Source organism: Octopus bimaculoides, chromosome 1 (genome assembly GCF_046866305.1).
Source record: "Octopus bimaculoides isolate indiv1 chromosome 1, ASM4686630v1, whole genome shotgun sequence".
NCBI classification, from domain to species: domain Eukaryota; kingdom Metazoa; phylum Mollusca; class Cephalopoda; order Octopoda; family Octopodidae; genus Octopus; species Octopus bimaculoides.
This window is the reverse complement of record NC_142928.1, coordinates 12455490-12479359: the sequence shown is the minus strand read 5'-3', so window position 1 is coordinate 12479359 and position 23870 is coordinate 12455490.

The following is a 23870-nucleotide window of genomic DNA, read 5'->3' as shown; positions in this document are numbered from 1 at the left end:
AGTGAGAAAAACCTCCTCGTCGAAACAAAACTGTGGAAGAAGACCAACATTTTCAGACAGGGAATTGGCAGAAAAGATCACAAAATTAGAGCTCTCAAAATTACTGTACAGGTTAATGACCACCTCGAGAACCCAGTTTCCAAAGAAACTGTTCACGGGGAGCTGCACATATTTATTTAAACATTTAATCTGATCAAATTCATCCTATCGTCGCGGAACTGTTTCCAGAGGGAAACGTAGTGTTTCAGGATGATAATGCACTACTTTACACAGTTAAATTTTTACTGAATGGCAAAATGAGCATTCTAGTGGAGTTGAACATCTTATCTGGCCACCACAGTTCCCAGAACTCAATATTATTGAACATTTATGGTGGATTTTGGAAAAACAAGTAAGGAGTCGATATCCTCCTCCATTCAAACGAGTTCATACCTCATAGAATTCAAGCTGTAATTACTGCCAAAGGCAGCCACACCCATGTTGAAATAAATTTGTTTGAAATTTAAGGTATTTTCCATTATTCTGTCCAGCCTTCATCTTGGGGAAATTTCGAACCTGTTTTTTTTAAGTCTCTTTCTATGTTATTATTATTATTATTATTATTATTATTATTATTATTATTATTATTATTATTATTATTATTATTATTATTATTATTATTATTATTATTCAGGTCCCTTCCTGGAAGCGAACTCGGACTCTTGGGGTTAGCAGCACGCCATATGCTCGTGGACGATTATGGAGTGAATTTTAGGGCTTATAAATCTAATATTTTCCTATCCTTCCTTAATACTGGTTCCCATATGCTGCTCATATCTGCACTCGGTCTGCTAAGAAGGTTGTTGTGTCCGAGTATATGTGCTGCTTATCTTAGTTTTCGCATTTTCCAGTGGTGCTTTTGTGTATTATTTTAACTTTATCTCACAGGGGAAGGTGGTCTCGATTTTTCCATACATGATCAGCTATAGCCGATTTATCAATATCTCCTCATGTCACAGCTTTGCGATGTTCGTGTTAGTAGTAATGGTAGTGGTGGTGGCGGCGGTGGTACTAGTAGTAGTAGTAGTAGTATATGGATTCTCGTCGTGAACGATAAATGGAGGTTCAATAAAATAAAGTAGTAACCATATTCTATAGGCATGAATGTTTTCTAGAGGCAAATCTTTTGGCAGATATGGGACATCTCGAAGACTCAGTTTGCTCGAGAGCTTGTGGAGCATTTATTATGTGTTTACTTGAGTGGACAGCAAAGCCTGCTTTGCTTTGTGTCACAAAACCAAAATGAATGACAAGGTTTCCATTTAGAGGGACTGTGCTTTGCAAGCGTACCTTCATGGCTGCACCGATGTTGGATTCGACTATGCTCAAATCATTGACCTGAGTAGAAACAGGACTGGTGCCAGGTTCCGATGCTTTGTTTTCCCTGAGTTCGGAAGGGAATGATGCATCGCTTCAGATTGTCTTTTAGTTTCCTTTGACACGCAAGAATGGCGTCCCAACGGACCTTTCTATCAAGAATTGGCCAAATATATAAATATGTATGTGTGTGTGTGTGAGTGAGTGTGCGTGTGTGTATAATTAGACACAGACCTATAATGCATAAGGAACAGATACGTTTCCCCAGATATAGACAGATTCTATTGAGTAAACTCATAGAGCGGTGTGCAGTGAGTCTTCAACCAAACTTCACGGTTTCCCAATCTATACAAGAGCCATTAAATAAAGAAAATACATTTATTGAAAAATACAACCCACGCCTGAACACGAACCCATAACCCGTTTTTCATGAATGCATCCGTATGCATACTTGATCTCACTACTTTAACACGAGTGTATATAAATTTACTATCCCAGAGTGCAATTACTTCCCCTGTCTCGAATAATAGCAACAACCAATTAACTACCCTTAGATTTTTTTTCTACGTGCCGATTCATTTACAAACAAACTCTCATACAAGCAACATAGACTAAAAGATTCTTATGAAAAATACGAAAATGCAATATTTTCACCAACTTCAATGTCAATTTTAACGAAACGCGCAACTGGTCGACTATTTCAATAATCTATTGTTGAAAATATATTAAATATATTAAGCATTTATAAATTGAGTGTATTTTCTTTCTTCTAGTGTATATGTATATATGTATTGTAGTTCGCTTGAAGCATTGTGTATGATTTGTAAAATATAATGTATCTTAAATGGCTCAACAATGCACTATAACAACAATGCACTATAACAACAATGCACTATAATAGTTGTTAAAATTTAATTATCTATAATCTGATATAATTATAATATTTCGGAATACAAAATTTCCTTCTTCAGATTCGCTAGGAATTGTTCGAATCTCTGCTACAATAGGTTTTCCAATGGTTACTGAATGTTTTTTTTTTTGGGGGGGGGGGGCGTTTCTCTGCAGTTGTTTCATGAATCTCCTCCCGGAATTCGTCATGAGAAGTGCGCGAGCGGCCATGTCTCAAACTCGTGTGTGTGTGGACATGTTCGCTGCGCTGCTTCTAAGTCAGGTATTATACGTTCAACGAAACGATCAAGGGACAGCAATCAATGCATACTAGCTAACTGCCCCATCCGTGACACAGATGTATGCTAACGGGTAAATTTTGTGTATAGAATACAGAATACAATGTAACAACTAGAACAAATTGTATGTGGGTAGCACAACATGACCGTTACACATTCGCATCAAAGAACATCTGAACACGAAAGCCTCTTCCTTCAGAAAACAGCTAGACAGATGCCGGAACAACGACAAAAGCATAACAGTCACAATCGAGGTCAATGGAAGAAATTTGGGTAATCTAAGAATTAAGGAAGCTATCCTTATAGACAGACTAGGGCCCCAAATTAACAGCAAACTGGAAGTTGGCAATGAATATATTATTTAGCTACATCTGGCTGCGCGTAGGTTTTTGATAATATACCCATGTATTATTTTTTAAAAAAAAGAGGGGAAAAAAGAAACTGCACGTATGATACATAACTTAGACGCAGAGCTGCGGATGTACCAACACATACGAGTTTGAGTCATGGCCTCTGGCGCACTTCTCACGATAAATTCCGGAAGGAGCATCAAGAGACCACTGCAGAGACGCTTCCGGCAAAAAAAATTCAGTAACCGATGAAAAACCGATTGTAGCAGTGATTCTAACAATTCCTAGCGATATCTGAAGAACGAATATTTGCATTCTGAAATATTATAATCATATCAGACTATGGATAATTAAATCATAACAGTTATTATAGTCCATTATTGTTATAATAGTGCATTGTCGTGCCATTCAAGACTCATTATATTATATTATATTATATTATATATATATATATATATATATATATATATACAGATCGAATATTGAAACTTGAACAAAGAACTGAACATTAAAAATAGCACTAACAAAACAATAAGTGGACGTACATGTGGAATCTATTCGTTTACTGCTGAAGAAAAGTGGAAAAATTGTTAAGCTGTTACAGCCTCGAGTATAAGTCTTCATCAGCATGTATATATATTTATATGTGTGTGTATATATGATAGAAAATTAGACACCAGACAGGCAGACTGATAGATAGATAGATAGATAGATAGATAGATAGATAGATAGATAGATAGAGAGAGAGATAGATAGATAGATAGATAGGTAGATAGATAGATAGGTATATATATATGTAGGTATGTATGTAGGTAGGTAGGTAGGTAGGTAGGTAGGTAAGTTATTGTTAAGCATGACATTGAATGTTGCCTTTTTAAAACCTTAATGGGACTTTGTACAGCGTTTCCCAGTTATTGATTCGTAGACTGGCATACTGTTGGAAACATTAGGAATTGTCAGTTTAGCTGGAACTTGAGTCTCTTCATTTCAAAAGCCACACTCCTCTGCAAGAATCAAATACAATAGGTTTGCTGTTTAATTTATTATTTAACAATGATGAAGTGTTTTTTGTAATCTGTCATTGATTATGCTAAATGACATCTGAAGATGATCCACCCCCTACTCAAGTATTATGGTTTTATCCCATCATAACTGAAGCAAATTCTATTTAATAATAATTACATTTATTTTTCGTCACAATATACCCTCAGCAAGTAAACAGATTTTAGACCCGCTTCTAATTAATTCCATAATATTGGAGACACAATTTTAGTTACATTTTATGTTTAGATTATTTTTTACATAGCGTATTTGTTCGAGCATGTATTTAGTAATATTGCAAACAAAATCAATAGTCTTTTAATGGAAATATCGAACGGGTGATTACACAAAGACTGGTATCAAATGGCTTCAGAGCTCAACTAAAATCCAACATGAGATCAATACTACAAAAATTGTTTGAAGTTAATTTAAATTATTACACCATCATGCATTTGGATGTCTTTATGTAACTATGTTAAAATACAATGTGATTTCTGGTCACTTCTCAGAATATAGTAATATCTGCGTTTCATATCGTAATCCATACCTGGAATAGCCTTAATAAAACCATCATGTAATCAGAAAAAAAATCTCTCTCCATGTGTAGTTTATTGAATAATCTTTAGACAAGATTTTGAATTGCAAATTATTAATCTTTGATTAAGAATGTTGGAAAAGAAGAGGAATAAAAAACAACAGTCGTGCATCACGCTTGCGTAGCATCATATTATGCATCCACTATTTATAGAGTATGTATTAATTTACGTACATATGCTATGTTTGATTGTGTTATCAGTTATAAAAATCATTTATCTAGATGAAATTCTTATTGGATTTAGAGATCCTTATGTTCACTTATCTAATGCACAAAATTTCGCAGATATGAAGATATCACGCCATAATTATATGGTAAGTATATTCATATTTTCGAAGTCCCATCCACAGGTATAGCTACAAAACGAGCCACTGAAAGTAGTTATCTCTGTTTTTTGAGGGTTAGGACTTCAACCTGAATCTGCTTTTTCTACATCATCAATAAGTATTCTTTAAAACGGTTGGAATCATTGACTGGAAATTTAGATTCTCAAGGATAGAATACAATAAACTATTATTTACTGAATTCTATATAAAATAATGTGAAATAACGGTATGAACAAACACACGAATACACACACAACTATCTACAGATACATACCTCAAACGAACAATACATACATACACACATACGTAGACACGTAATGCACTCATATATGAATACGTATTCATACATATATTCCCACATGTAACTGATTCTACAGAGACGACTGTCAAATGTGTACCTTTTAGGAACATTTTTGAACATTTTGAAAAATTACGTTTGTAAATAACTTTGAGCAGCCGGCCATTGTTAATAAAATTACAGAAAATGCCAACTACTTCCAAGCTGAAAGTTGTCAATGGTGCTTATTATTATCTTCACATGCACAAATTCTATCTCTCTTAAAGCATATCTGGAATTTACTAAATGTATGTAGCCGAGATGAATCGAAAAAAAACATGAAGAAAATTTCATGAGCTCTCGATATCGTTTTGCATGTGCAATGGTGATAATAAAATGTAAGGGGTTAAATCTGTTCACATCTCAATAATTACATCTTATCCCAAAACAATATCCAAATCCTAAGGAGACTCTTCACGCAAAACTCTAGATGCAAAGTTAATTACTGTAAAGAACGAACTGAAGTCACTAAACAGTAAAATTAAATATCGCAGTAAAATTTGTGAGTGAGCCAGTATTTATCCCAGTTTTTATTTTCCAGTCCGCAGATATTACACCGGGAGATAAGGTGGGTAAATATTGCTATAAACCATTCTGGCTGAAGGTCAAGAAGAAAAGCAACATTTTCAAGCATGATTCCTTGTGGGTAAATTCAATGAAAAAAGTATACTGTACAAACATAATATTTAATTTGCATTGTCTCAGCTTATATATTATAGACTGTAAACAGTTATTTATATAAAGCCGTGATTTCATCTGAAGGTATGTGATCGCATTAGAAGTGTGTGTTTGTGTATACAAGAAGTCTGTGAAAGAAACGATATGATATTGGCTAATAACAAATAATTCATTCTGTCGTTTATTGGCGAATAAGAAGTACAGCGTTTTTCAAATCTCAAATTCATGGATCATTAATTATTTTCCAGCCGATATTTACCGGAACAACAAATATTCGTATGTCTAGCTCAGGATACCTATTTTGGAATATATATGCATATAACTGATTGTATTCTGTATGATCAAGAGATAGACATGCAATTTTGTTACAGAGCCTCAGCCAGCTAAAAAATGAGTTAGATATATTTGCCTTGTACGAATTTAATGCGTAGGTGTTGATACAATTTGCTAATGTATATTTTGTCGGGACGAACGACTTACATCTAATTGCCCGATCAAATGGAGTACTTACTGGTGAAACTATCGTACATGTGTCAAATGATTATACATACACATGGAAATACACGTCACACACGCACACACAATAACCACACATACACATGTATCCTAAGTCTCAAGCAGAATCAGCGTCGCACAATATGCACCACGTTTCTGTTTGTGACACACGGATACATTTTCACTCAAGTGGTATCCACGCGGATTCAGTTTATAATTCTCATTCATATAAGATGGGTGGAGGCAAGACTATGAGAGAATATATTTGCACAAGATAGCGGATATTCTTTGATCTAAATAACACCATACAGCTGCAAGGCCATTGCTAAATTAATCACATTATGTTTCGTCTCCTGTCTTCATCAGTATATATGAACGTCATACAAAATGTCACAAAATCTAATAGGTGTGGAGTAATTACAAGTTAAAAATAATGCTTTCCATGCTATCTATTGCATGCAGAACGACCATGTTAATTAATACACTAGTAAATACAATGGCCCAGTGGTTAGGGCAGCGGACTCGCGGTCATAGGATCGCGGTTTCGATTCCCAGACCGGGCGTTGTGACTGTTTATTGAGTGAAAACACCTAAAGCTCCTCGAGGCTCCGGCAGAGGATGGTGGCGGACCCTACTGTACTCTTTCACCACAACTTTCTCTCACTGTTGCTTCCTGTTTCTGTTGTGCCTGTAATTCAAAGGTTCAGCCTTGTCACACTCTGTGTCACGCTGAATATCCCTGAGAACTACGTTAAGGGTACACGTGTCTGTGGAGTGCTCAGCCACTTGCATGTTAATTTCACGAGTGGGCTGTTCCGTTGATCGGATCAACTGGAGCCCTCGACGTCGTAAGCGACGGAGTGCCAACAACAAAATACAAATATCCATCACACTTAGAGTTGCGAAACCTATAATTATTATTGAAATCAACTATTAGGTGTATTTAGTTTTCGCTCATCTGGTTTAGTTTATCGTGTCACATCAATTCCAATACTAAGGTGAAAAATTGTCAATACGAATGTATTGAAATATTCATCAGATGTATAAATCATTGTTTATTCCGCATAGTTGTCATTCCATTTCACTAATTGTTTCATAATGAAATTGATAAAATCATAAATATTATATAACTATATGCACTTGAGAATGCATTAGATTAAAAGAGCGGTGTATATAACATTTATATTATACAAACGTCCAATTGCACTGACTGTAATATATTGTCTCAATATATTACCTGTAAAATGGCACTGATTGTAATATATTGTCTGAATCAGATTTGTATGTCAAAAACACAGAGCTTTCCTCAGAATGTCGGTGTTTTGCCTTGCTTTTGTCTCCTCCGTGGCAAATAGAATATTAAAGATAAGATGACAATGTTTGTTACGATTTTGTTGCTGCAAGTTATCAAATGAAATACCATATTCGAGACAACTTTGTATGTTTTTCTTTACATGTTTCAGAGAACATTGTCAGACAATGAATATAACTTCAGGCCGTGAGACACTCTTTTGATGCAGCTGTCATGTATCGCGTATGTGCAAGTCGTAAGAATACTGTTGGATCTCTGAACTATTTGAAACTCCTCACTGTCCACGTCCGAATTCTCTACGACCAGAAAGTTAGCAACTTTCAAGAGCAGAACCAGTGCTGGTCGTGAGGATAAATATTGAGCAACGATGTTTTAGTGATATTTTCTAAGACGTTTTAGTGCAATAGAGCAGAAAACTGTGCTTTTTCTCATAACCTTGGGCTAATGTTTCTGAACATGGTTGGCAAACATTAACCTTAGAACAGATATAAAAGAAATCGAACGATGATTCACGATAAATATCGCCTTAGTACGACAGATAGGTTACTAGCAGAGAAATCTCGAAAAATTGGGAGCAATCAAGGAACACTAAGCCACGGTAGTAACATCTATAAGAATAAAAAATGATGAATACTGCATAGTTTTATATATATATATATATATATATATATATATATATATATATATATATATATATATATATATATATACATACATACATACATACATACATACACATATATGTATATATATATATGTATATATATATGTATATATATATATATATATATATATATATATATATATATATATATATATATATAGCGACAGGTTGTGTTCCACACCATGACCAGAGATTACTAATAAGCTAATGATCAGAGGCTTTGCCCTTTTAAATATCTTGCCAACGTTTCTGAAGTATTGTTATGGAGTGGATTTTAATGTAATCGTGAAGCATGTGCATATTTTAATACTTGCTATCATAGGAGAACCAATACCTCATGTAAGAAACGAAAATCAAAGAGTAAATAAAGGTAGAAGATGCAAGGATGTTGTCTCAGTACAGCCAAGACCACCGACTAGAACCAATAGTGGAATAAAAAATACACCTACACATACACAATTACACACACGCGTACAGTGACTCATACAAGCAGACGCACTCACACATATATATTTCAAGTACTGTAGTTATATATGTATATATATGTGTGTCTCTGCATGAATTTATATATGTAATATCTGTATATACGTATGCATACACGAGCGTGTATCAATACGCCTGTATAGATTTTCGATTACGAGTAATTGTAAATGTGGCTCAGAGTGTTTACTCATTGCTTTAGGGAGAAAATTTAAATGAAGATAAATGAGAATTATATTCTTGATTTGTTTTGAGAAACAACCATAATTTGGGCTTGAGGCTATTTTAATTTCTAGGCAGTAAATGGTGATGATTTTTATCGGTTATAAATTAAATTAACCTTTTAAATGTTAGCATGTTAGGAAAAACCTACAAAAAACGTGATGTCGCCAACAAAAATATGCATGTTTTGCAGAAAATTCAATAGTTTAAAGCAAAGATTTATACGTGAAAAAAATGTTGAATATGAAGGATAAAATGGAAGTTTATTTACGTATAAGAAAATAGAAATATAACATTTGACATAACAGAGGAGAAAAAGATGTTTTACTGCGTAAGTATTTTATAAAACAGTAAAATATTAATAGAATTAGAAGCAAAATACTTGCAAAGAATTTCAATGTGGTGGATGGAGTATTGTTGTTTATAATGAAGAAAATGATATGCAGTATACACTCATACATACACCCATTCGTTTATAAAAATGTGTGTATGCATGTAAATACATATATATACATGTATATATATATACATATATATATATATATATATATATATATATATATATATATATATATATATATATATATATATATACACACAAATATATGTATGCTTATGCTTATGAGTATAGAGAAAGAGAGCGAGAACAAGAGAAAGAAACCAAGAGGCAAAGACAGGAAAATAAAATGCCATAAATCTCTACTTCTTCAGTATGTGCCACTATTGCAAAATTGTAACTGAGACCAGCTCCATAAAAATATATTAAAAAAATTCACCAAATTTGACAGGCCATGATTGAAAAAAAGATAAGATTATTGGTATATAGTGACAGGTGGACAATGCTGGTAACGTATTTCTTCTTTAATAGGCATCACCATTACGAACCTGTCTCCTGTGGTTAAAGGACATATAAATATCAAAACAAGATTAGAAAACATTTATGACATCTTTGATTCTGATGAATTAAAATAAAATGAGGTAAAAGAGGTATCTCGTGGTGGTCGAGGTGTGATAGAAATGCTCATCAACCGAGAGCACCTTTATATTGAGAAAGATCGGTTTTTGTAACTCTTACAGAAACTGAGGTGGATATATAAGCTACCTTCTTCATACGAAACAGGCAGAGGAATTCTATGGCGTTATTGTATCTGCTTGAAATAACATCAAAATCTTTCCACAGTTGCACTTTGCCATGAATAAAATTAGGGACTCATTTGGATGCTTCCAACTTTAGAGGATTCATATACTTTTACTATTACACTGTGTCTATTAGTATTTTGTCGATTTCGATACAGATGTCATGTGTGCACCGTTCAATCGGGCGAAAGGTATATGTTTATTTAGTTATAAATTTTGAATGAACTCAACATTAACTTATCGTGAATAAGGAGGTGTGAATTATGAACTTATTGTGTGTAATATTATAATCAGCTTTAGTATCGATATTCAGACTCTCATTATTTTTAATCGAAATAAATGTTCAATGTCTAAACAGCATGTGTGAATATCTCTATTTATCATACTCTGAACAATTAACCAATACTCAATATGGACAAAATCGCAAAATCAATCGACCTCGTTTTAAAAATTGTAATTATTATTAGAAGTGTTGATCAACTTATATGGATCAAGATTTAATTGAAATCTATATTTGAAATGTTTCGAATCAAATAGTTAAAAATGATGATTCCAAAATTTATTTACATATTTAATGTATCGAACTGGCGGATAGAAGATTGAGATATTAGCTTTGTAGTTAAATGGGCCTTGCTGCTATTTTACTGCTCGTAAATTTTAGCAAGCCGCTAAAATTGGGAAATTTTATCACAAGATCTGTGTGGAATTTGATTATCGTAAAGTGCACACTAAACTGTCTTATGTATGTATGTATGTATGTATGTACACACGCTCTCTCTCTCTGTCTCTCTCTCTCTCTCTCTCGCTCTCTCTCTCTCTTTATCTCACTCTCTCTCTCTTTCTTTCTCTCTCTCTCTCGCTCTCTCTCTCTCTCTCTTTATCTCCTTCTCTCTTTCTCTCTTTCTTTCTTTCTCTCTCTCTCTCTCTCTCCTCTCTCTCTCTCTCTCTCTCTCTCTCTATATATATATATATATATATATATATATATATATATATATATATATATATATATCTTTCTCAAACACGCACACATACGAGCGCGCACATCTATAAATGTTTGTATGTGTGTGTGCGCGCGCGCGCGTGTGTGTAGCCTTTCGACAAACCGGAATTGATTACATACGTACTTCTTGGAAATTGATTGGCAATACATCTTTCTAAGCACTTCAATGTCGTAACACTGCATGGCAGCAGCATGTAAAACACGTCAAATAGGAAAATATTATTCTAATTCAATGCACAAAATTATTTTTGAAATCACATTTTTTTTTCTTCTTTTTTTGCTTTTTCATCTCATAATGTTGAATAATTCGTAACTAGAAATATTCAAGACGAAATTTCTGCAATTTCTAGGTTTAATTGCTGGTTTTATTTCCGCGATTTAAAGGAAACAGCATAAGGAAGAGAGAATTCACCTACATATTAACTGAAAGACCTGCATGAATATATGTATGGGTATATATAGATATGTTTCGACCAAAATTTGGTCCAGGCCATGTCTAACCTAATAGCACCACCTGATAAGATTATCTAAATCCTTTTCACAGTCAAGTTTCGTCTATGGTCCATTCAAGTAGTGAGTTCTTATTGAGTGAGTTTTATCCAGGTATGGGTGGCTTGTCTGGTATTCTTTGAAGAAAGCTGTCTAGACTCCGTATATATGTATATATATGTGTGTGTGTGTGTGTGTGTGTGTGTGTGTGTGTGTGTGTGTGTGTGTGTGTGTGTGTACAAAAGATTATAACGGCCGCATTTTTCAACTGATCGCGATGAAATTTTTCACATGGGTAAAAGACGTCACAGTAGGTGCATTATCATATTCCATAATATAATCTTTAGTTCCAAAATAGGATTCACACTTTTTTAATCAAAATCTTAATGGAAAATCCGATTTCAATAGCGCTTATTGGCTATTATCACGCAAATCATGTACGAATAGCCGCTATATTCGTCCAATCAGCATCAGAGTATTAAATGCATTAAGCTTTATAAGCGATTTCATGAAAGAACATATGTGAATGTGTGGCAATAAAAATCGATATCATTCTAGAGTGAACTATGCTCGAACGCGTGCATCCAGACATGTCATTCTGTGTTTAATAAGTAAGCTGACACAAAAGAGTAGGAAGACAAGACGTTTATTTTGCATAAGTAAAAATGAAATAAAATGTTAACTTAATCGAATAGATGGCAGTAATTGGGTGATCAATCAACTGTGTGAATATTCTCTCACAAGAAAATTCAATTGACAGTACAAAACAACAAATTGAATGATAAATGAACGTGGACATTTTGGTGACAAATATCTAAAATTTTAGCATTCACGGTCCCGGTTATTCGAGGAACAAATAATTGTTCGCGGAAACCACCGAATATTTGGGGAATCGTAAATATCGTCCGTGATTTTTATGGCGTTTTTCTTGGCAATATATATTTTTCCACACACTTTAAGAGTAAATCATTAATAACACCATACCGTATCTGCCGGCTTACAGTTGAAGCTCCCTCTGATTAGAATTACCGCGCATCACATCGCTTGATTGCTTTAGATACTTGTACTCATTACCTTGTATCTCTCATTCCTGCTTTTAATTACAGCGTGCTAATTAATTTAGAGACATCTATCTATATGTCACACATACACACTTTCCCTCTCTTGCTGTATTTATCTCTCAAAAACAACAAAATGTCGTTGTATATGTATATATATATATGTGTGTGTGTGTGTGTGTGTGTGTGCGTGTATGTACACATATTATTTATATACATATATATATATATATATATATATATATATATATTTATATATATATACACACATATATTATATTATATATGTATAAACATATGTATTACATAAATATTATATTATATATGTATATACATACATATATATATGTGTGTGTGTGTGTATACATATATAACATAATATTATTATTATGATTATTATTATTAAACTCTGTTCAATTTTCCATTGGTAGTATGCGCAAATTAAACGAAGATTTTGTAGGTTTTGGGGAGGGATAACTGCGCCCAGTGGCTATCTCGAGTATTTTGATGAGTGCTGTGTTTTTTGCAGCGTGTTATTAAACCTCTAAGATGTCACTCAAATACCTTCACATTCCAAGGCTTCTGGCAGTGAAACTTAGCGCCATAATAAAATGTTATCATGCTCCATGAGAAGGTACAACTGCTGGATATGTTCCGGAAAGGTAAAGTTATGCTGCAGAAGGTCACTCTTATGTTGTCAACGAAAGCACCGTAGGCTACATAAAGAAGAACGATGTGGCGATCAGGACTCTCAGTAAGTTTCTGTGGCAATCAGGACTAGCAGTAAGTTTCTGTGAAAGTGCCAAAAATATAGGTAGCGAAGCATAGGCACTTTGTCAGGATGAAATCTACCTTGGCATTGGGAATCAGTGACTGCAGTAAAAAAAAAACATCCCCTAGTGCGGTAACATTATTCGCGATAAAGAGATGAAATCATACCAGTTCGACAGATGAAACGGTCAACGTGGGACGGTTCGACCGTTTCCAGAAACGGTTTCAAATAAAGTGTATTTCCCTGCATGGGGAGACAGCATCAGCTGACAAAGAAGCCGCCAATAAATAACTTAAAATCTTCAGGGAAACGATAGAGGACAAGTGATACAAGCCGGAACAGGTTTTTAATATGGACGAGACTGGCTTTTTCTGGAAAAAGATGCCTTCAAGAACATACATCATGAAGGACGAACTCGAGCCCCAGGATTTAAGACACAGAGGGACAGAAGGACGCTAATTAAGTGTGGCAATGCTGATTGCTTTATGACGAAACCAGGATTTATCTAAAAATCCGCGAACCCGAGGGCCTTCATACCTAAGAATAAAAACCTGCTGCTTGATCACTGGATGCACAACCCCACTACCTGGATTACCAAAATCGTTCAATTGGTTCCACCAATGCTTCATTCATCAAGCCAAGAAGTACCTCCAAAAGGTACCCATAGATTTCAAGGTTTTACTTGTTATGGATAATGCTGGTGGTCATTGCTTTGGATTTAAATCCCCAAGGAGTCCAACAGTACCTCCCTCCTCCAGTCTATGAATCAAGGGGTGATCCGTGCCTTCAAGGCACTTTACACTCTGAACTCTCCAACACCTTATGAACGCAATGGATTCGGACGAGAATCTCAAGTTCAAGGAGTTCTGGCGTAACTTCAGGATCGCAACGTGCCTGTCAGTCATCCACGCTGCTTTTTAAGACATGAAAAAGGAAACCCTCATCGCATGTTGGAAGAAGGTGTAGCCAGAGTGTATCCAAGACTACGAGGGCTCCTCACCTGAAGATATTCAGCAGGAGGCTTTCAACAACGCCATGAATCTGGCTGACTTACATGGTGGCAAAGGTTTTGACGACATCGCGCAAGATGACGTCAACGACCTCATCGATGCCCACTCTGAAACCCTGACAGAGGAAGATTTGTTGGAGTTAATGAAGTCTACCAGAGAAGAGGAGGAGGAAGTGCCAGAATCAGAGCAAGCGGAGGATGAAGTGGTCCTGGCGGTTGAACGCCTGTCCGACCTTCTAAAGACAGCAAAGGAATTGCAAGGAAAGGTGGAAGCATGGGATTCCCATATGGCTCGGTCTCTCCAATTTAAAAATGTCATTGATGCTGCTATGCAGACATATAAAACTCTCCTCACCTCCTCACCACTATGAAGAAATAACGACAACAACGTGTCATCATAATTTTCTTGAAGCCCATTAAGAAAACGTTGCACGAAGATACGACACCACCTAAAACAATCTGTCTCTATGTATTATATATATATATATATATATATATGTATATATATATATATATATATATATATATATATATATATATATATATATATATATATATATATATATATATATATATATATATATATGTATGTATATATATATATATATATATATATATATATATATATATATATGCATGTATGTATATGATGTATATATATACACACACATATCGATATCAATTAGTTTATCTATTTATCTGTCTTTCTCTCTCTCTCTCTCTCTCTCTCTCTCTATATATATATATATATATATATATATATATATATATATGTATACAGGTAGCTTTTTGTGGTTGCCTATGTTGCGTCTGTCTTTAGTTTTATATTAATCACCACCCCAATCGGTGCTAGTTTGATTACGACCATGCTACCTTGCGCGCCAATCAAAGCAATCGAAACATAATACCAGTATTTCAAATTCATAAGTACTGGCGTCGATTTTTTAATTATTATTTCCTTGTCCACGTTTTGTTTGCAATGTCCTGTACCCAGATATGCACCTATATATATAGGTAGACGTAGGTATGCACATACCTGTACGTATATATACATATACTCATTTATTATTGTTTTACATGACGCCTGCGTCATCCCAGTTGTAAGTAGTTTTCAACTTTATATTTTCTGACGCGACTCTATCTTTTCTCTATCATTGTTCCCCCTCTCGTTCTTCCTCTGTTACTACTACGTATCTCTCTTTACCCCTCTCGTTCTTCCTTCTGTTACTACTATATCTCTCTCTTTCCCCTCTCGTTCTTCTTTCTGTTACTACTATTTCCTTTCTTCCTCTCTTTCTTTCATTGCTCACCTATTCTTCTATTTCCTCCCTTTGTTTCTCCCTCTACCACTCTCTCTCTCTCTCTCTCTCTCTCTCTCTCTCTCTCTCTCTCTCTCTCACCCTTACCCCTGCTTGTTCACATGCTTCCGGTCACTAATCCTTTTCTTCCTTGGCTATCGCCGAGCAAACACGCGAACTTACTTCGTCCCGTCTTTTTCAGTTCGTGCCTCACTGCGTTCATATACACATACTTTTTCACGTCTGGCTGCACAGCCTTTTCCGTTTGTCTTCCTGTCTTGTTTTTTGTCCGCCACCACATTCCTCCCTGGCACAGGTTTAATTTGTGTATACAAATTAAATTTGCGGTCCATGGGAGGAGCCGTTTTAACGATGCGTCCTGCCCAACTCTTCGAAACGCCGGTGTTAAAACGGGGGTAGCTGATGAAGGAAAATGTTCTCTATGTGGCTTGTGTGTTTTCTGTACTCTGGTTATTATTATTTTCTTGTCTACGTTTTGTTTGCAATGTCCTGTATCCAGATATTCACTTATATATACAGGTAGACGTAGGTATGCACATACCTGTACGTATATATTCATATACTCATTTATTATTGTTTTATATATATATATATGTATGTATATAGGTAGCTTTTTGCGGTTGCCTATGTTGCGTCAGTCTTTAGTTTTATATTAATCACCACTCCAATCGGTGCTAGTTTGATTGCCACCATGCTACCTTGCACGCCAATCAAAGCAATCGAAACATAATACCAGAATTTCAAAGTCATAAGTACTGGGGTCGATTTTTTTTATTAAACTCTAAAAGATGGTATCCCAGCTTGGCCGTAGACGAATTATTGAAACAAGTAAACTATTGAAAATCATACATTATTGTAGGAATGGCACTGTAACTCTTAGACGCATCTGAAATAGTCAAGCGACTAAATATGTAACCTTGTTATATATAGACTTCAAAGTAGATCAAAGTTGACAGACCACCAATCTGTGACTAATTAAGGCATTTTTTTTTAAAGATTAATTATGAAAACAGAATAGCAAAGATGTGTCTTGTAAGATGTAGTAATTTAAAATTATAATAAAATGGTTCATAGGACGATAGGGATTTTTAAATAGATGGACACAGTAGAATGTAATTAACGAGTGTAGTCAAGCAAACGACGTATGATGCATTCCAAAATTATAAAGAACTTTAATTCAGTTTCTAGTTTGTTTACCTTAATACTTAATTAGTTAGAACTACACTAGACAGAGCCTACGCAAACTAATTGTTTTAATAGAAAATCTCATTATTTTGATTATAGGCCATTAATTGAAGAATTCAATATCACTTCGATCGCTGCGATTGATGTAATGGTTATTAATGTTTAGACTCCGCTAAGGAAACTAAAATACTGCGCTGAATTATGATTTATTCATTATTGAAAATATCTTAAAATGATTCATTATGAGATGAAATGTTGTGAACAATAGAAACGAAAATGAGAAAACCATATTTTTAATTAATAACTTTCAATATTTATAGTGTAAAAAAAATCCAATAATACTGAGTAATGAACGTTTTATTTATCGTGAAACATCTGTCTGAATCACCACACCAGTTTTATTGTATTTTTCCACACAAACAAGCACACACACATACACAAATACACACATATAAGCACACACATACACATACACAAGCACAAATATGTATGCATTTATGTTTACATATATATATATATATGTATATATATATAAATATATATATATATATATATCTATATATACATATTTGTATTTATATGCATGTAATTTATATAGATATATTTATTCACGAATGTGTATATTTGTATGCCTATATATATGTGCCTGTATATTACACACACACACACACACACACACACACACACACACACACACACATATATATATATATATATATATATATATATATATATATATATATATATATATATATATGTATGTATGTATAAGATATATATGTATGTGTACGTGTATATGTACATATATGTATGTATGTATAAGATATATATGTATGTGTACGTGTATATGTACATATATGCATGTGTATTCACAACCACATCTTGTAGAAGACAACGAGCGACGTTATGCCATCGTATACACACACTTTCACAAGAACAAAATTCATTAAATCACGGTCTACTGAAGTATCACCCCACTAGAAAGGTCTTCGAACACCGAGTCGGATAAACGTATGCTTGGACTGTCATGTCGCTAATGTTTTGATTACATCTGCACTGATTCGGAAAACGTAAACACTTCGTTGTATTATTCAGCGTATCACGTGCGTTTATCAAAATGAAATGTCACCACTTCTTAAATTTCATGACACGGATAGTGCTGAATGTTCGGTGCCAAGCACCATTCTCCGGTCGATTGAATGCTCTGCAATTATTATGAATAAGTCAAGCTGCTTTGGCCAATTTCGAAGCAAAGCTTAAGCAACTCGGATCACATATGAACTAATGCTAGCCAATAATTCTTTCTACTGGAAGCACAAGGCCTCAAATCTGGGGGAGGCGATTAAGTCGATTACATGGACCCCAGTGCGTAACTGGTATTTATTTAATCGACCCCGAAATGATAAAAGGCACAGACGTCCCCGGCGGAATTTCAACTCAAACCGTTGCGGCAGGCGAAATACCGCTACGCATTTTGCCCAGCTCACTTTGATGCTAGCCAATAATAAAAGTGCTTCATATTAAACTTAATATATATATAAATTTTAATCAAACTAACATAAGATATATCGTTAACATTAATTTATTTAAAATACAGTGTTCATATCCAAGCTATCCCCTTGTGTGCTATTGGAGGGCTGTAGGTTTACAATAAGCTATTATTAGCATCTTAAGTAAGTTTTTATTAGAAGTCGGAAGCAGCTGAAATCTCTTTTGAAAAACTATAACTGTCCTCGGCATTCACATTTGCGTAATAACTTCATGATGTATTTCCCTAGAACATCAACGATATTTTACCATATTCAGTTACTGTATGAAGAAACTCTAATGGAACGAAACAAATTTCATATTTTTCACATTGTTATTTACATGTTCCATTGAGGTTCTAATGCACGCGAAACAGTCGAAAATATTCTCAGCTATTAAAATCAAGGTGCAGTGGATGGGAAAATATGTATAAAGGAATTTGAACAACGTCAGACAAACGCAAGAAACGCTGTTGTGAGAGTGAAATCGTCATCTACCGAATTAAATGTTAGCGTTATTACAAATCATAGTCATTTGAAAACATGAAGAGTTTTCAGGTGAAGAAAAAAGGCTTCATCTGCTCGTTCAGCAGCAAGGTATATATAAAATGCTTAAATATAGTGCATTTCTCCACACATGGAGTGTCCAAATCGGGACTGGAGAAGAGTTATGAATTCTTACAATAGCAATATTAAACGCCGTAGTAAGGTGACAAACTAGCAGATTTGTTATCGTACTGGGGAAAATGCATTACGGCACTTCGTCCATCTTTACACTCGGACGTCAAATTCTGTCGATGTTGACTAAACTTTTCATCTTTCAGGGTCGATAAAACAAGTATCAGTTGAACTCCCCCTCCCCCTCGAAATGTCTGGTCATGTGCCAAAATTTAAAATGTGTATTAAGCTTTACTACTCAAGACACAAAGCCCGGAATTTTGAAAGAGGGGGGGGGCAGTCGATTTGATCGACCCTAGTACGCAACTGGTACTTAATTTATCGACCCCGAACGGATGAAAGGCAAAGTCGACCTCGGCGAAATTTGAACTCAGAACGTAGAAACAAACTAAATACCGCTAAGCATTTGGCCCAACGTGCTAATGTTTCTGCTTGTTCGACGCCTTAAAAATAAAATGAATATTAAGAGCCACAGAAATTAGCTAAGGCCAAATCAAAAATATGTGCCATCTCAACGAGGAGGTCTTTCCTAGCTGAAAATGTTATTGATTATTTTCTAGAATATAAAATTAATTATTCCTTATGAAATGTTAGAGCCAATTAAAACTATCAGTCCCTACTATATTTTACAGTAGGTATTTTTCTCTTTAATGAAGATAATACTCGAACTCACACCACACAGTTTACTCAAGTGTATTCTATAATCTGTCAAACACGAAAATTTACGACACTTTACATATGCTCCAGGCCATGCACCATTACATCTTTAATTATTTAGGATCACCACAAAAGCATTCAGATGGGAAAATATGCGAATCACAAAGGATACAGAAAATTAATTAGACATATAATTTAAATTGAAATCACGAGGAAGTTTTCAATTGAAGCATTCCAAATTCAGGAATATGAAGGAAAGTATGTACAAAATGCGGTAAATTATGTAGAAGATTAAATTTTCAGTAATAACAATTTAAAATCGAAATGGAATTTCTATATAATCTCACATTCTAAACATCTCATATTATAAAAAGTTATACAACCTCGTATGTGGTAGCCCTTAATTATGGTTGTTAATGCAAAGGAGATAGATATCTCGCCACGAATAAGGGTGATGAAACATTTAAATGAAGAATAAGACATTGGGTTCGCACGGGTAATTTTCTATATCAGTTGCGATGTTCTTACAATTTGTCTTTGGTGGTATATGTGTTTTATAAGTACAACTTCATCATCAATTTTTAACAACCTTTTTCTTTCTTCATTCCATATATTAAAGAAAACCCTTCACTTCAGGGTTTTGAACGGCACAGTACATGACTTTATTGATGTATTGTCTGTTATAGCAAACCTCTCTATTTTCCTCACATCGTTACAAAAAATATCGCTGAAGGTAAATTCTATTAACAAATGCCTAGGAGGAAATTCTTTTAAGAAAAAGAATACAAATTCTAAAACTGTAAAAAAATTGTTAGCAATAAATTACTGCGTTGGCTTTTTATATGGAAAATATAGATGGAACGTAATTATATTGCAGCAAACCCATTTAGTTTCAGCCCCTTAAAAAATGTGTATGAAGCATATTTCATTTATTTCGTGACACTCAGGATATAAACTAAAGTATTTTGTTTTTGTTTCTTTAAATTGCTTATACCAAGATGTAATTGTTTCAGTTTCAATACAGCATCTCTGATAAGATGACTTGTGAGATACGTACAACAGAGAAATAAGCAGAATGTTTTCTTAAAAGAAATATTTACCCTGGTCATATCTGAAATTTTACAGATGAATATATGTAAACAAATGCTCTCACATAGCGCTCACATAGAAATACCTGCAAACCGACATATATATATATATATATATATATATATATATATATATATATATATATATATATATATATATATATATATATATATATATATATATATATATATATATATATACATATATATATATATATATATATATACATATATATATATATATATAGATATATATATATACATATATATATATATACATATATATATATATACATATATATATATATACATATATATATATATATACATATATATATACATATATATATATATACATATATATATATACATATATATATATATATACATATATATATATATATATATATATATATATATATATATACATATATATATATATATATATATATATATATATATATATATATATACATATATATATATATATATATATATATATATATATATATATATATATATATACATATATATATATATATATATATATATATATATATATATATATATATATACATATATATATACATATATATATATATATATACATATATATATATGTACATATATATATATATATGTATATATATATATATATATATATATATATATATATATATATATATATATATATATATATATATATATATATATATATATATATATATATATATATATATATATACGTATGTATGTATGTATGTATATGGCAAGTGAATATATTTCCTCCGTCTGGCTGCTTTTTTCTCTCTATAAAACGGAAAGTTACATTGCGGAACAATCATTTTAACGAGTTGTATTCATGTATCACAAGTCGAGATACATCTGCACCACTGGATGCTCCCGAACCAGTTTTTGAGTGTCCCAGCCAAGAGGAATCGATGGTAGATGTGCAGAAACAATTGTTGAGATTAATGATAAATTCTCGTATGTTCCACTTGTTTTTCATTTGGCATATACCTATGAAACACTGTGAAAGTGACCCCTTTTACCAGTAAGCTATCAGGTGTAAACCATTCGTTTTATTATCCATTATATATATATATATATATATATTGTAATTCCGGATGTAAATAGACACCTTTAATTTTCGAAATCTTTTATTTGACATTAATTGGTTGAAGGGGAGATTTTCTTCTAGCTGCTCGTCCATAATACCCAAGCTTATACAGATATGTAACACACGTTCTTAGACTAACTTCTAGCTGTTTTAAAATGTCAGAAGACTTCGAACGGCATTCGTTTTCCACAATTATCTTCAAACAGCGAAGCTTCCTTGCCGAGGGCCTAGCTCGGGCGGGACGAGAATCAGTTGATTCTTTTCCTTGGTGTTTGAATTGCATTATAATTCTTATTAATAGTAGCCATAAGAATTTGAAGATTTTCGGAAATTTTTCGCTGGCTAAGACCAGCTTCAGATTGCCCAAAAATACGATCTATTTACAAATCTGAGAGTTTTACTGAATTTTTTGTGCTTGGCATGGTTACTCTTCGCAAATGTTTAATATAATGGTACCTGAAATGAAAAAGAATAATTACATTATAAATTCTACTCCGCCGAAAACATATTAAGACGCTTAGATGAGAAATTTTGAAAATTAACAGTGTCTATTTACTTTTTGTATGTCTGTGTAAATATATAACTTAGATAACTCAGATTGTTTTCAGTCGTTATCGGGCCAGGCCACGGAAAAGGCTCTTACGTAATTATTTCGGGACATCATGGACCACTCAAGAAAGGAATTATTGTTGGTTGAAACTATCCAGGTGTAGGTAGTTTATCGGATATTTCCTGGAGCAATTTGCCAGGAACCGTTTGAATGTTGTGGGATTTTTTTCTACTTTAATTTCTTTCGGGAAAACACTGAAAAGTGCAGGACCATTTGCATTGAAGAAATGTGTACCGAATTTTCTTGTGTGATGTAATCTCGAACTTTGTAATGGACGCATTGAAAGGGGGCCTAGACTTGGGTGAATTGTAATCATACTACCGATATCATTTTAATATTGGTGAATAATATTTTTCACATGGTGCAAATAATGTATCGCTCACGGTGGCGTGGGAGAGAATAGAGTTTCAGCTGTTTTTAGTTGAGCCCAATAATCAAGTCCCTTCATGCCAATTATTATTATTATTATTATTGTGATTTATCTTAGTGGCGTTTCGATCCTCATTTTGTCTTGTTTTATTTTATTTTTTTTGTAGAGGGACCACAATGGGCAGCAGTATTCGAGGTGGGGCCTAACGAATGTGGAGAAGAGAAAGATGATGGTTTCACGATCCCTAGATGGAAAAATTCTGATGATCCATGTACACATCTGCGGGTGCGAGCCGCATCGAATTTTTATAATTCAATTAAAGTATAAATACTTCATTAAGGGATAATAAAATCCAATCAATTTACTGGTTTATAATCTATTATTTATTTTGATTATTAGACTTAATATTTTAAAATAAGGTAATTAGATAAACCGAGGTTTCTATTTAACTAACAAATATAAGAAAATGGTGATGAATCAATTAATAGTTATTTATTAATTACAAAAATAGACATAATCTCTGACAATAAAACAATACTCAAGTCGTATGCGCCGTACACTTAACTCATAGAAAAAAAATGTAATGGTATATCTTTTGTCTACCTTAGATGTGATTCAACTTTATTATGATTTAAATATTTTAATTAATTTCTAATGTTTGAATCGAAATAGCTGTCAGAGAGTAAGTCAATTTTTGTAATTAATAAATAATTATTAATTGATTTATCTCTATTTTCTTAATACAGTTCTATATTTAAGAGATGAGGAATAATGTACATTATTTACATTATTTACATTTGACGGAT